Source organism: Neoarius graeffei, chromosome 16 (genome assembly GCF_027579695.1).
Source record: "Neoarius graeffei isolate fNeoGra1 chromosome 16, fNeoGra1.pri, whole genome shotgun sequence".
In the NCBI taxonomy this organism is placed as follows: Eukaryota; Metazoa; Chordata; class Actinopteri; order Siluriformes; family Ariidae; genus Neoarius; species Neoarius graeffei.
Genome location: NC_083584.1, coordinates 49,431,584 through 49,446,351, shown reverse-complemented (window position 1 = coordinate 49,446,351; position 14,768 = coordinate 49,431,584).

Below are 14,768 nucleotides of genomic sequence, written 5' to 3'. Positions count from 1 at the left end.
CTTTAACAAGTTTTTAAAGATATCATGACCAAACAGACAAACAAACACATATATGTTCCAGAATTTTTTTTAATTTGTTTTGTTTGACTGCTTTATGCATGATGCACTGCATCATGTGCTGCTCCATCCTGTCATGAAGATTAGATAATTTCAAATACTGTGTGTGTCCATATTGTCCACGTCCCATGGTTTATTCACCAAATGGCTGGTTGTTTACATCTTTTTCCCACCCCTATGTGGGGCTGATGTGGATCGGGTAGAGCAGGAAGGGTTAAGGACCTTGCCCCAAGGGCCTAACTGTGGTAGTCTGGAGGTGCCAGGGCATGAACCCTTGACTTTCTGATCAACAACCCACCCGCACCACTAAACCACCATCACCTCAGGGTTGTTTTCCACCAAATATTGACCTATAACAATATTTCTGTAAAACCAGCTAGTACATATTTCTTTTTTTTAACTTTATTCATCACACACTTGTGAAATTGCCTCTCTGCATTTAACCCATCTGAAGCAGTGAACACACACATATATACCCAAAGCAGTGGGCAGCCATGCTAACAGCACCCAGGGAGCAGTTGGGAGTTAGGTGCCTCACTCAAGGGCACCTTTGGATTGTGGGGGAAACCAGAGCACCCAGAGGAAACCCACACAGACACAGGGAGAACATGCAAACTCCACACAGAAAGGCCCTTGCTGGCCACTGGGTTCGAACCTAGAACCTTCTTGCTGTGAGGCGACCATGCTAACCACTTACACCACCGTGACGTGGTTGAAGCCTTGAAAGTTCACTCCGAACAACTCCCATACCCTAACCCTCAACTGCTCCTCTCTATGCTAAGATTGTATTTTGCCTCATTTGTAAATCACTTTAGGTTAAAGCGCACACCAAATTAATAACTGTAAAAATGTAAGCATCTTGCTTACACTGTCCAGCTTGTCCAGCTTGCACTGTACGTATCATTTGCAAGTTAAAATTGTTTGACCTTGTATTGTGGAAATCATCACTACAAGACTATAATTAAGCTGATAAATTCCACTCTTAATCCTCATGCAGCCTTAAATTACACATATTTTCTCAGTTTTATCTTTCTTTATTCACTGAAAAAGAACTTGTTACCACCAAGCCATTTAAAACACTGTGGTTCTGAATAGCCACAAATGCCTAGTGAATCACCTGTGCTTAAATTTCAGCTGGCTTCCTCCTCTGAGAATGTGGCATCCCAAGCCATCATCAAGGCTAGACATCGGGGCACAGAGTCAGGAAACCCAAAGTAGGCAGATAAAGTTTCATTTACAATGAGAGAAGAGAAGCACCATTGATACACTATAGCCAAGTGCTTGTGATGAAACAGTAGGGTTCAAAAAGGATAAAAATTAAAGTTATACTACATTGATTGATTCTGAAGTGTTGTTATGAAATACTGCTAAGGTGCTGGTGAAACACATCTGTACTAAAGGCAGACAATCCAAGCTCCTTGAATGGAGAGCAAATGTTCAGGAAATACGTTAAAAGATGCTTTTTGTGTTTGTTGCGTGATATTGATAAAGCTGGTAATCCATTTCATAATTGGAAAATATGCAATTGTATGTGTTTTGGTCTTTTATGGGAAGATTATAAGAGCTTTCTTACTGCATAGGGGATACATTTTTTTTCCCCTATGAGAGAGGTCTATGGAGAACAGCCAGACTGGTTCGAGTTGACAGAAAGGCTACAATAACTCAGATAATCACTCTGTACAATTGTGGTGAGCAGAAAAGTATGTCAGAATGCACAACCCACCAAACCGTGAGGCTAACTAGCTACAATAACAGAAGATCATGTCAGGTTCCACTTCTGTTAGCCAAGAATAGAAAGTTGAGGCTATACTGGGCACTGGCTCGCCAAAACTGGACAGTTGAAGACGTAGCCTGATCTGATAAATCTCAATTTCTGCTGAGGTACACAGGTGATAGAGTCAGAATTTGGCACCAACAACATGGAATTTGGCACCATGGACGCAACCTGCTTTCTTTGAGCAGTCCAAGGTGGTGGTAGTGGTGGTGTTAATATGTTGGGAATGTTTTCTTGGCACACTTTGGGCTTGTTAATACTAATCACTCATCATTTGAATACTGCAGCCAATTTGAGTATTGTTGTTGACCTTGTGCATCCCTTCATGGCCACGATTGTGCACCATGTCACAAAGCAAAATCATCTCAAACTGTATTAATGACAATGAGTTTCATTTTCTTCTATGGCCTTCCCAGTCAATGGATCTGAACCCAATAGAATAGAATAAAATAGACTTTGTCATTGCACAATTGTACAATGAAATTGCTGCTCCCATGTCCGTGAATAAAATAAATAAACTTAAAATAAATTGCGGCGGCACGGTGGTGTAGTGGTTAGCGCTGTCACCTCACAGCAAGAAGGTCTGGGTTCGAGCCCCGTGGCCGGCGAGGGCCTTTCTGTGCGGAGTTTGCATGTTCTCCCCGTGTCCGCGTGGGTTTCCTCCGGGTGCTCCGGTTTCCCCCACAGTCCAAAGACATGCAGGTTAGGTTAACTGGTGACTCTAAATTGACTGTAGGTGTGAATGTGAGTGTGAATGGTTGTCTGTGTCTATGTGTCAGCCCTGTGATGACCTGGCGACTTGTCCAGGGTGTACCCCGCCTTTCACCCGTAGTCAGCTGGGATAGGCTCCAGCTTGCCTGCGACCCTGTAGAACAGGATAAAGCAGCTAGAGATAATGAGATGAGATGAGATGAGATTTTATATATATATATATATATATATATATATTCCTGCTCTACCTTTGCTCTTTGGTAGAGCAGGAAATTCACAGCATGAAAATGCACCTGAACAATCTGCAGGAATCGCGTGATACAATCATGTCAACATGGACCAGAATCTCAAACAAATGTTTCCAGCATCCTGTGGAATCCATGCCATGAAGAACTGAGGCAAAGGGAGACCTTATCCATTATTACTACAGTGTTCCTAATAAAGTATTCAGTGAATGTAGCTTTAAGACTATCTGGAAATGATGGTCTCACCAAAAAAAAAAAAAATCCTTAAAATGCAGCAGTGAAATGTTTACTGATATTATTTACCAATGTGTCTATGCTATTCATCACTCTCAGTGAAATAAAATATTTTATTGAATCAAAATATCAGATCTCTCATTGCAATATCATGCTGTTTATTCATTTACCACAAACTGTTTTCGGTGGACAGAGCAGCCTGAGTGAAAACGTCCACAGAAGGCAGTGGAAGCATCAGCCATAGAACTCCATTGATGCACAGCTCCAGTGGGGTCTGATGACACATCCATGTATTCTTTGTTTAATGGTACAACAATTAACATTCAGTAGGCTTTTAAAACATTGTTTTGGTTCAGTGGGAGTCAATAAGTGGGTGGCACGGTAGTGTAGTGGTTAGCATGGTCACCTCACAGCAAGAAGGTTCTGGGTTTGAGCCCAGTGGGTGACAGGGGCCTTTCTGTGTGGAGTTGGCATGTTCTCCCTGTGTATGCGTGGGCTTCCTCTGGGTGCTCTGGTTTCCCCCACAGTCCAAAGACATGTGGTTAGGTTAACATGGGGTGGCCATGAGCTGAAGTGCCCTTGAGCAAGGTACCCCCAACTGCTCCCCGGGTGCTGTAGTATATAGCTGCCCACTGCTCTCTGTGTGCGTGCGTGCATGCGTGTATTCACTGCTTCAGATGAGTTAAATGCAGAGGACGAATTTCACTGTGTGCTTAAGTCTGTGCTTGAGTGTACATATGACAAATAAAGGCTTCTTCTTCTATTACAGATGGATTTTTCATTATTTATTGGGCAATGAGCTTTTCATAAAAGCATTTTAGTTCCACCCAGATGCATTGCTTCTCCATATGATGCTTAGAACATTTCCAACATTCTAGATTCAAGATTCCTTTATTGTCACTGCACCATGCAGTACAGTGAAACTGAAGCAAGCAATCCAGTCGGTGTATTCATATAAACACCGTATTAAAAAAATCAAGCAAAAAGAGAGATAGATAAGTCAATAAAAAAGATAAACATATTGATACAAGAACTGCTTAAAAAAAATTTATTCTATGTATCTAGGGTGTGACCTATGATACAGCATAATGATCAGTCAGTGGATTATTGCACAGTGATAAGTGAATGTATTGCACAATTAGGCGTGATGATTGCACATTTGCCCATGTTGACAGAGTGCAGTTGAGCAGGAGCAATATAAATAAATAAATAAATAAGTGGTTGAGAGAATAAGGTGCATGTGGTTGTAAAAACATATACTATTTCGGTAAGAGGTAGGCATGTAGAGGTGTAGACAGTTTGTGTTACAGTTCAGTCCTGTTTCTGTCCGTACCGCTGGCATCTGTGTTGGTGACTGGCTTTGTTCAGTTCACATATTACACTCTGGTGAAAGCTGTTCTTTAGTTGATTTGTCCGTGATGCAATGGACCTCTACCATCTACCAGAGGGCAGTGGTTCAAGAAGCTGGTGTCCAGGGTGGGAAGGGTCCTTTAGGATTTTAGTGGCTCTGCTGAGGCAACAGGTGGTTGCTCTAAAGAGGGCAGTGGGCAGCCAATGATCTTCTGTGCAGAGTCAATGACTCTTTGAAGGGCTTTCTTGTCTGCCAGAGAGCTGCTGGTGTACCACATAGTGATGCAGTATGTCAACACACTCTCAATCGAGCAATGGTAGAAGGTCACTAGCAGCTGCTCGTGGAGGTTGTTCTTCTTGAGGATCCTCAGGAAGTGTGCCTTTTTCACTGCTGCTGTGGAGTTTGTGGTCCAGGTGAGGTCGTCTGCAATGTGTGTGCCCAGGAACTTGAAAGTGGGCAATCTTTCCACTCTGACCCCACTGATTAGCAATGGAGTGTAGTCCTTGTTGTGTTTTTGGAAGTCTATTATGATGATTTGATGGGTTCAGGGCTAGGTTGTTTTCTTCACACCACCTTGTCAGTTTCTGGATGTCATCCCTGTAGGCTGTCTTGTCATTTCTTGAAATAAGTCCAACCACAGTTGTGTCATCCACGAACTTGATGATGGTTTTGGTAGGGTGGGTGGAAGGGAGTGCAGTCATGGGTATAAAGGGCATAGAGGAAGGGGCTTAGCACACAGCCCTGTGGGGTTCCATTCTGAGTATGAGGGTGGATGAGGTATGGGGGCCTAGTCTTATCATCTGGGAGCAGTTGGTGAGGAAGTCCTTGATCCAGTGGCAGATGGTTTGGGAGAGTCCTAGGTCAGACAGTTTAGGAATCAGTCTGTCTGGGAAGACTGTATTGAATGCAGAGCTGTATGTTTCTACATTCTCTTTCTTCAGCTGGTATAGGTCACTTAAAGGAGAACTGAAGTAATTTTTAAACTTGCTTTATTTCTTAATTAACATGTTATTCAATTACGTTTTCGGTTTTAGTAACCTTATATCGTGACTCATATTGGCAACTAATTGCAATTAAATATTATACTTATCGGCCTATGCAGTTTTTAACCATGTTGAATTTAGTTCATTTGGTCCACGGCAGGCGTCACTTATCCGCGCGATTTTCATGAGACTTGTGCAAGACTTCGAAACGTGAAGTGTCAGCCAGGTGTCAGTGCCGCCATTTTGAAAACTGTTTTCCAAACAAAATATTGCACAAAAACGAGTTTAAATGATGATTACTGCCTACTTTTTTCAAACTTTCCTGATTGCTATCAAAACAAACAAAACTTCCGGCTTGATTACATCAGCATTCGAAAGAGGGCGTGCGCGTCTTTTGACAACGGTGGCAGATGTTGGTCACTTTGATTTCCACTGTATGTTTTACTTCCGTCCTACGATGTCTTGCACAGGTCTCAACGAATCTCATTTACGGCGATTGCTTTGACATATGGACTGATATATTACATAGCATATTTCAAACACTCATAACTTGCTATAGCAGCGACAAAATAGCTATCAAAAATGCATTCTGATATCTAATAAAATGAGAAGTAGAATTCTCATCTCATCTCAATATCTCTAGCCGCTTTATCCTTCTACAGGGTCGCAGGCAAGCTGGAGCCTATCCCAGCTGACTACGGGCGAAAGGCGGGGTACACCCTGGACAAGTCGCCAGGTCATCACAGGGCTGACACATAGATACAGACAACCATTCACACTCACATTCACACCTACGGTCAATTTAGAGTCACCAGTTAACCTAACCTGCATGTCTTTGGACTGTGGGGGAAACCGGAGCACCCGGAGGAAACCCACACGGACACGGGGAGAACATGCAAACTCCGCACAGAAAGGCCCTCGCCAGCCACGGGGCTCGAACCCAGGACCTTCTTGCTGTGAGGCGACAGCGCTAACCACTACACCACCATGCCGCCCAGAAGTAGAATTTTGATAATAAAAAAATTGCCTTCAGTTCCCCTTTAAACTTAATAATAGAAACAGATTGAAGGGTATCGTCAAAGTGTGCAGCAAAATTGAATGACTTAACCTACCTGTAAAAAAAAAATAAATAAATTATATATATAAAATGAAATTATATGTTTCTACATAAAAACCAAAACCAAACCAAACCCATAAAGATCAGTAAGCAGTAATGCATGAAAAAAGTCTATATTTGGTGTGAGATGACCCTTTGCTTAAATTTTTTTTTATAAAATATTACTCTCAGGTACAGTGAGTGCAGTTTTATAATGAAATGAGGTGTAGGTTTTACTGAGCATCTTACAGAACCAGCCACAGTTCTTCTGGACACTTTTGCCGCTTTTCCACTACCAACGCGGCTGAGTTGGGCTGAGCCGTGCCGTGCTGAGTTGGGCTGAGTCGGGCGGAGCGGGGCTGTTGGAGTTGCATTTCGACTACAACTGCGCTGAACCGTGCTGGCTGGAAGTGGGTGGACACATTGGGTGGAGTTAGCGAAAGTGGGTGGACGTCAGGTGATGTCGTTAAGCAGCGCAAACAGTGACATCAGTGAGCTTTTAAGCGGTAGTCTCACGACCCGAATAGTAAACAATAAACATGGAGGACATGGAGTCGTTAGTGTTGCTGGTCTTGGTGCTGTGGCTTGTTGTCACCGACAACGCCAACAGATACTGGCAAGAGCGTATAGATGAGGCGAGGCGCATAAAGGCTTCAGAAATTCTCGTAATTCGTAATTCTTCTTCTTCCGGGTTTGCGGTGTTTACAGATCCCAGCGCGCTCGCGGGGCGTGTGTGGGCATGTGAGGACACTCCTCCTCACCAATCAGTGCACAGGGGAGTGTCTGCTCACGCCCCCAGCCTCACTTGGCTCGCTTTGGCTCGCTTCAGCCCCACTCCAAAACGGTGCGAGTTTTAGGGGCTAAGCAGGGCTGAAGCGAGCTGAGTTGTCCTGGTTTTTGGTAGTCGAAACGCGAGCCGTGTCGGGCTGAAGTGAGCTGAAGCGAGCTGAAGTGAGCTGAAAAAGGGTAGTGGAAAAGGGCCATTTGACTGTCACACTCGTGTCTTCATTTTGTGCCAAAACCCAGCAGCCTTCATGATGTTTTTGTCTGAAAAGTGTCTCTTATGTGATATGTTGCTTTCTTTACTGACATACAAATATTTTTCTGTAACATTTAATTTTGTATTTTTTTTTTTTTCTGTAACATTTAATTTTGTCTCCTGTGGGTTCACCACCCACAGAGGTAGCAGTAGGGGTTTGGTGCAGTGTGGATTGGGTGGCAGTCGAAGGCAGGGGCCTCGACGACCTGATCCCCGGACACAGCGGCTGGCTGTTGGGACATGGAATGTCACTTCGCTGGGGGGGAAGGAGCCTGAGCTTGTGCGGGAGGTTGAGAGGTACCGGCTAGAGATAGTCGGGCTCACCTCCACGCACAGCTTGGGCTCTGGAACCCAGCTCCTCGAGAGGGGCTGGACTTTCCACTTCTCTGGAGTCGCCCGTGGTGAGCGGCGGCGGGCTGGTGTGGGCTTCCTTATAGCTCCCCAGCTCAGCCGCCATGTGTTGGAGTTTACCCCAGTGAACGAGAGGGTCGCCTCTCTGCGCCTTCGGATTGGGGAGAGGGCTCTTGCTGTTGTTTGTGCCTACGGGCCAAATAGCAGTATAGAGTATCCGGCCTTCTTGGAGTCCCTGGGAGAGGTACTGAGGGGTGCTCAGACTGGGGACTCCATTGTGCTACTGGGGGACTTCAATGCTCACGTGGGCGATGACAGTGAAACCTGGAGGGGCGTGGTTGGGAGGAACGGCCTCCCCGATCTGAACCCGAGTGGTGTTTTGTTATTGGACTTCTGTGCTAGTCACAGTTTGTCCATAACGAACACCATGTTCGAGCATAGGGGTGTCCATAAGTGCACGTGGCACCAGGACACCTTAGGTCGGAGGTCGATGATCGACTTTGTAGTTGTGTCATCTGATCTCCGACCCTATGTCTTGGACACTCGGGTGAAGAGAGGGGCTGAGTTGTCACCTGATCACCACCTGGTGGTGAGTTGGATCCGCTGTCGGAGGAGGAAGCTGGACAGACCTGGCAGGCCCAAACGTATGGTGAGGGTCTGCTGGGAACATCTGGCCGAGCACTCTGTTGGGGAGGTCTTTAACTCCCACCTCCGGGAGAGCTTTTCCCAGCTTCCGAGGGAGGCGGGGGACATTGAGTCTGAGTGGACCATGTTCTCTACCTCCATTGTGGACGCAGCTGTTCGGAGCTGTGGCCGCAAGGTCTCCGGTGCCTGTCGTGGCGGCAATCCCCGAACCCAGTGGTGGACACCGGAAGTAAGGGATGCCGTCAAGCTGAAGAAGGAGTCCTATCGGGCCATGTTGACCTCCGGGACTCCTGAGGCAGCTGACGGGTATCGGCAGGCCAGGCGTGCTGCAGCTCGGGCAGTTGCGGAGGCAAAAACTCGGAACTGGGAGGAGTTTGGGGAGGCCATGGAGAAGGACTATCGGTCGGCCTCGAAGAAATTCTGGCAAACCGTCCGGCGCCTCAGGAGGGGGAAGCAGTACTCTGCCAACACTGTTTACAGTGCGGGTGGGGAGCTGTTGACCTCGACTGGGGACATTGTCGGGCGGTGGAAGGAATACTTTGAGGATCTCCTCAATCCCACCGTCATGTCTTCCACTGAGGAGACTGAGGCTGATGACTCAGAGGTGGACTCGTCCATTACCCAAGCCGAAGTCACTGAGGTGGTTTGCAAGCTCCTCGGTGGCAAGGCACCGGGGGTGGATGAGATCCGCCCTGAGTATCTCAAGTCTCTGGATGTTGTGGGGCTGTCTTGGTTGACACGCCTCTGCAACATCGCGTGGCGGTCGGGGACAGTGCCTCTGGAGTGGCAGACTGGGGTGGTGGTCCCTCTTTTTAAGAAAGGGGACCGGAGAGTGTGCTCCAATTATAGGGGAATCACACTTCTCAGCCTCCCAGGGAAAGTTTACTCCAGGGTACTGGAGAGGAGAATTCGACCAATAGTCGAACCTCGGATCCAGGAGGAACAATGCGGTTTTCGTCCTGGTCGCGGAACACTGGACCAGCTCTATACCCTTCATAGGGTGCTCGAGGGTTCATGGGAGTTTGCCCAACCAGTCCACATGTGCTTTGTGGATCTGGAGAAGGCATTCGACCGTGTCCCCCGTGGTATTCTGTGGGGGGTGCTTCGGGAGTATGGGGTTCGGGGCTCTTTGCTAAGGGCTGTCCGGTCCCTGTACGAACGGAGCAGGAGTCTGGTTCGCATTGCCGGCAGTAAGTCAGACCTGTTCCCGGTGCATGTTGGACTCCGTCAGGGCTGCCCTTTGTCACCGGTTCTGTTCATAATTTTTATGGACAGAATTTCTAGGCGCAGCCAGGGGCCGGAAGGAATCCTGTTTGGGAACCACAGGATTTCATCTCTGCTTTTTGCGGATGATGTTGTCCTGTTGGCTTCTTCAAACCAGGACCTTCAGCATGCACTGGGGCGGTTTGCAGTCGAGTGTGAAGCGGCTGGGATGAGAATCAGCACCTCCAAGTCCGAGGCCATGGTTCTCGACCGGAAAAGGGTGGCTTGCCCTCTCCAGGTTGGTGGAGAAGTCCTGCCTCAAGTGGAGGAGTTTAAGTATCTCGGGATCTTGTTCACGAGTGAGGGAAGGATGGAGCGTGAGATCGACAGGCGGATCGGTGCAGCCTCCGCAGTGATGCGGTCGCTTTACCGGTCCGTCGTGGTGAAGAAGGAGCTGAGCCAAAAGGCGAAGCTCTCAATTTACCGGTCGATCTACGTTCCGACTCTCACCTATGGTCATGAGCTTTGGGTAATGACAGAAAGGACAAGATCGCGGATACAAGCGGCTGAAATGAGTTTCCTTCGCAGGGTGGCTGGGCGCTCCCTTAGAGATAGGGTGAGAAGCACAGTCACTCGGGAGGAGCTCGGAGTAGAGCCGCTGCTCCTCCACATCGAGAGGAACCAGCTGAGGTGGCTCGGGCATCTTTTTCGGATGCCTCCTGGACGCCTCCCTGGGGAGGTGTTCCAGGCATGTCCCCCCGGGAGGAGGCCCCGGGGAAGACCCAGGACACGCTGGAGGGACTATGTCTCTCGGCTGGCCTGGGAACGCCTCGGTGTTCTTCCCGAGGAGCTGGCCAAGGTGTCTGGGGAAAGGGAAGTTTGGGCTTCCATGCTTAGACTGCTGCCTCCGCGACCCGGTCCTGGATAAGCGGAAGAAGACGAGACGAGACGAGATTTAATTTTGTGCTGAAAAACTAATGTTTGGAACTCTAAAGTGTTTTTGTACTGACTCAATAATGTAGAAGTCATAAAATGAAAGTTTACAACAAAGTTTGTACTAAAAAAATAAAGTGCCTAAGACTTTTGCACAGTACTGTATTTAGGCGCTGCCTAAAAGCAGTGCTCCCGATGAGTGTAAAATGTGTTAGTAAATAATCCCGCATTATTTTTTAAAAAGCAAATTAAAAATAAGCAGTGGATAAAAACCCATCTATCATATGTAAATAAAGATACAAATTTCATTGTCCTGTGGTCAAGTATTTATGAGATACGTTGCCTTGCACTTATGATTGGTTTCCTTGTGGTTGCAAAAGCCGTCAAAAATCAGGTTGGTGCATTATCATCAGAGGTGGACAGTAACGAAGTACATTTACTTGAGTACTGTACTTAAGTACACTTTTTGAGTATCTGTACTTTACTTGAGTATTTTTTTTTGGAAACTTATGACTTTAACTTCACTATATTTGAAAGGCAAATATCGTACTTTTTACTCCACTACATTTCTATCAAGGCCCTAATTACTCGTTATTATGAAGCAGCTTAAGGAAATTATTGTTTTTTGTTGACCATGATTATTTTTTTCACAGGTGACACTGAGACAGCTGATAAGTAATCACTAGAGTCACGTCATGTTCATAGACTGTATAAAATCAAGTTCAGTGATTTCTCAGCAGCATTATTTAACGAGATCAGTTGATGACAGAGTGGAAGGAGGCGGTTCTTCTGGGGAATGCACACACCCATGGCCATACCAGGAACCCATGTTTCAGTTTTCTGAAAGGATTAATAAGATTAATTTCATTTTAAATGTTTGCTTTGTTTGCCAAAAACAAACCACATCACGGCCTACAAAAACTCACCATCCAACCTGCGGAAGCATATTGAGGTATATAAACATTTTATTCCAAGAGAAAGCTTGCAATGAAGTTGTCTGTGCTTTTAGAGCTAGCGATAACATCGCAATAGCTATGCAGTCTGGTTAGTCAAATGACTTTCTATGGATTTGCCCACCAAGTTGCCATAGCCTTGTCCACGGCTAACGTTAACACATAGCTAGTTAACTTGGACACTGTTAGTTAGCATGTAAAAATGGAATTACGCTAAGATGAATAATGTTAACTTAAAGTGCTGATGACACGTTTTTGACATCTTTGGTGATGTTTTATAACATAAAAAGTAATTCCCGATGATCCATATATTAATTCACGAAGGCGCCTATTTTACAAGTTATGATAAAAAACGCGGCTATTTGGGCAAATTTGACGGGGCTGCAGCACCCAGGAGACAAAAGAGGAGGAGGAGCTATATGACATCAGCGAAAGAACCTTCCTCCTAACTTACCAGTTTGTTGTTGATGCAGCAGGTGTTCAGTTTATCATTATTAGTATTTTTATTATACATTATTATACATTATATATATATATATATATATATATATATATATATATATATATATATATATATATATATATATATATATAGTTATTATGCCTTCGCGTTGTGTTGCCGGCTTTTGCTCCAAAACCTACAAGGATGGGGTAAGTTTATTCAAGTTTCCCAGAGATCCCGAGCTGCATGCGAAGTGGGTGAAGCAAGTCAGGTGCACTCGTGACAAGTGGAAGCCCTCACCAACATCCGTCCTGTGCTCTGAACACTTCAATTTGGATTGTTTTGACACCCTTCCCAGCTTAAAGGAATCTCTTGGGTGTTCAGTTCAGCACAAACGTGTTACTACCATCAGCAGTGCCTACAGTATTCCAGAGGGGGTCTACTAGTAGCTATGCCGGATCCAGCAGTCGCCTGGGACAAGGCGACTCCTCCAAAGACAGTCCTCCTGTCAGAACATGTGTTGAGAAACGACATAAGATAAAGGTACGTAGAGCTATAGAGTGCTCCGACGTGATGCTAAAAATAGTAACACTGCGGTCTGCGCGGCCATCTTGGAAGTCACTCGCTCCAGAGCGCTCATAGAGTACACATCATAGAGTACACATCATAGAGTACACATCATAGAGTACACATTCATGATAATCATAAATGTAATCATAAAGTCGGCGTGATATCAGTCATGTATTTGCTTGTGAAAGCTTGTTTCTCAAAGCAAACACTGAGGGAAAGCTAACTTAGCCAGACAAGTAGGCTACAGATTGTCATTTGCTTACGCTGATGTAGGTTATCAAATATTTTGCTTCATTCAAGGATAAAACTAAGAAGCCATAAACTAGAAGACGTGCCTGCCAATATTATCCTAAATGTATCACAGATCAGGCATAGTCATAAGCTTATTATGTTAGCCGTTTGCATGCTTCATTAGGAACTATGTATTCAGTGTAGCATACGGCTTACATGATATAAGCAGTGTTTACACATGCAAAACAACAATACACAATATTAAAATATTGATTCCGTAACATTTTGAACAAATACGGGTTGACCTACCAATCCTTGTTATCCAACCTTGTGGTGTTCAATGCTGGGCTGTCTGCCTGTCCACTGTCCATCTCGGGGTCGGAGTCACTCTCAGATTGCACAGTAACAGGTTCAAACCTGTACGGTTGGATGCACCCGTGTTCGTCATCACTTGATTCTTCTGATCTATCCCACTCACAACACAATTCTAGACTCCCAGAAGAGGAAGAGCTAGAGAGTTCACCGGCGTTTTCATGCACCATTTCCATTGAGTAGAACAGCCAGTGAACTGCAGCGTGTTCTTCCGCTGACATCACAACATGGCCGCGAGCCACGGACCCAGTTTTCTTGCGCTGTGCAATTAAAAGTTGGATATTCGCGTAACAACAGCTTCTTTTCACGTAATTATAACAGAAATCTAACATGTTTGCCATGTTGTATATGGTAGTTTATTTAAGAAATTGCATAGAGTCATGTTCGTGTCATCAGCCCTTTAACTGAAGTCCTTTCAGAAATATGTTTTAGCATAATCTTGCCAAATAAACAGAATGTAGAAATCTTTCTTTTCTAGTAGCATTAGCTACCCAATATGATTTTGAGATTGAAAAGTGTTTGCTAGCATGTCAGGTGGAGCTTCACTGACTAGCTAGCTGAATGTTAAACCACCATGACGGCACAGCATGCGTTCATTTTGTGAATTCACATAAGCGTTGTGGCAATAATAAAATGATGCATTGACAGAAAATGTACTTTTAATACTTAAGTATTTTTAAAAGCAATTACTTCAGTACTTTAACTTAAGTAAAAATTTGACTGGACAACTTTCACTTGTATCGGAGTAACATTTGACCAGTGGGATCTGTACTTTGACTTAAATAATGAAGTTGGGTACTTTGTCCACCTCTGATTATCATATTCTTTTAAGTATGGAGCTTCACTCTAAGACCAGGACTTTGAAAAGTACCCAGTCAATCCTGGCTGAACCGAGCCACCCATTGTTCAAGGAGTTCATGTTACTTCTGTCTGGCCACAGATATTATATGCCAGCATGCAGGAAAAATCGATTTAAAAACTCATTTGTCCCAATCGCCACTGGCCTTTTAAATAGTTCATTGTGACTTTTATGCTGTAGTCACTGTCCAGTGGCATTTTATTTCATTTTATTTTATTTTAACCCAATGGGATTTTGTTGTATTTATTATTTGTCTGACACTGCTGACTGTAGAACAAATTGCCCCTCAGTGATAACATCCAAAGGAGCTGGACCTCAGAACCAACTACAAATCACTGAAAAGGTAATCAACATCACTGACATCTCAAACTTAAACATATCTTTGTTATTTTCATCTCATCTCATTATCTCTAGCCACTTTATCCTGTTCTACAGGGTCGCAGGCAAGCTGGAGCCTATCCCAGCTGACTACGGGCGAAAGGCGGGGTACACCCTGGACAAGTCGCCAGGTCATCACAGGGCTGACACATAGACACAGACAACCATTCACACTCACATTCACACCTACGCTCAATTTAGAGTCACCAGTTAACCTAACCTGCATATCTTTGGACTGTGGGGGAAACCGGAGCACCCGGAGGAAACCCAAGCGGACACAGGGAGAACATGCAAACTCCACACAGAAAGGCCCTCGCCGGCCACGGGGCTCGAACCCGGAC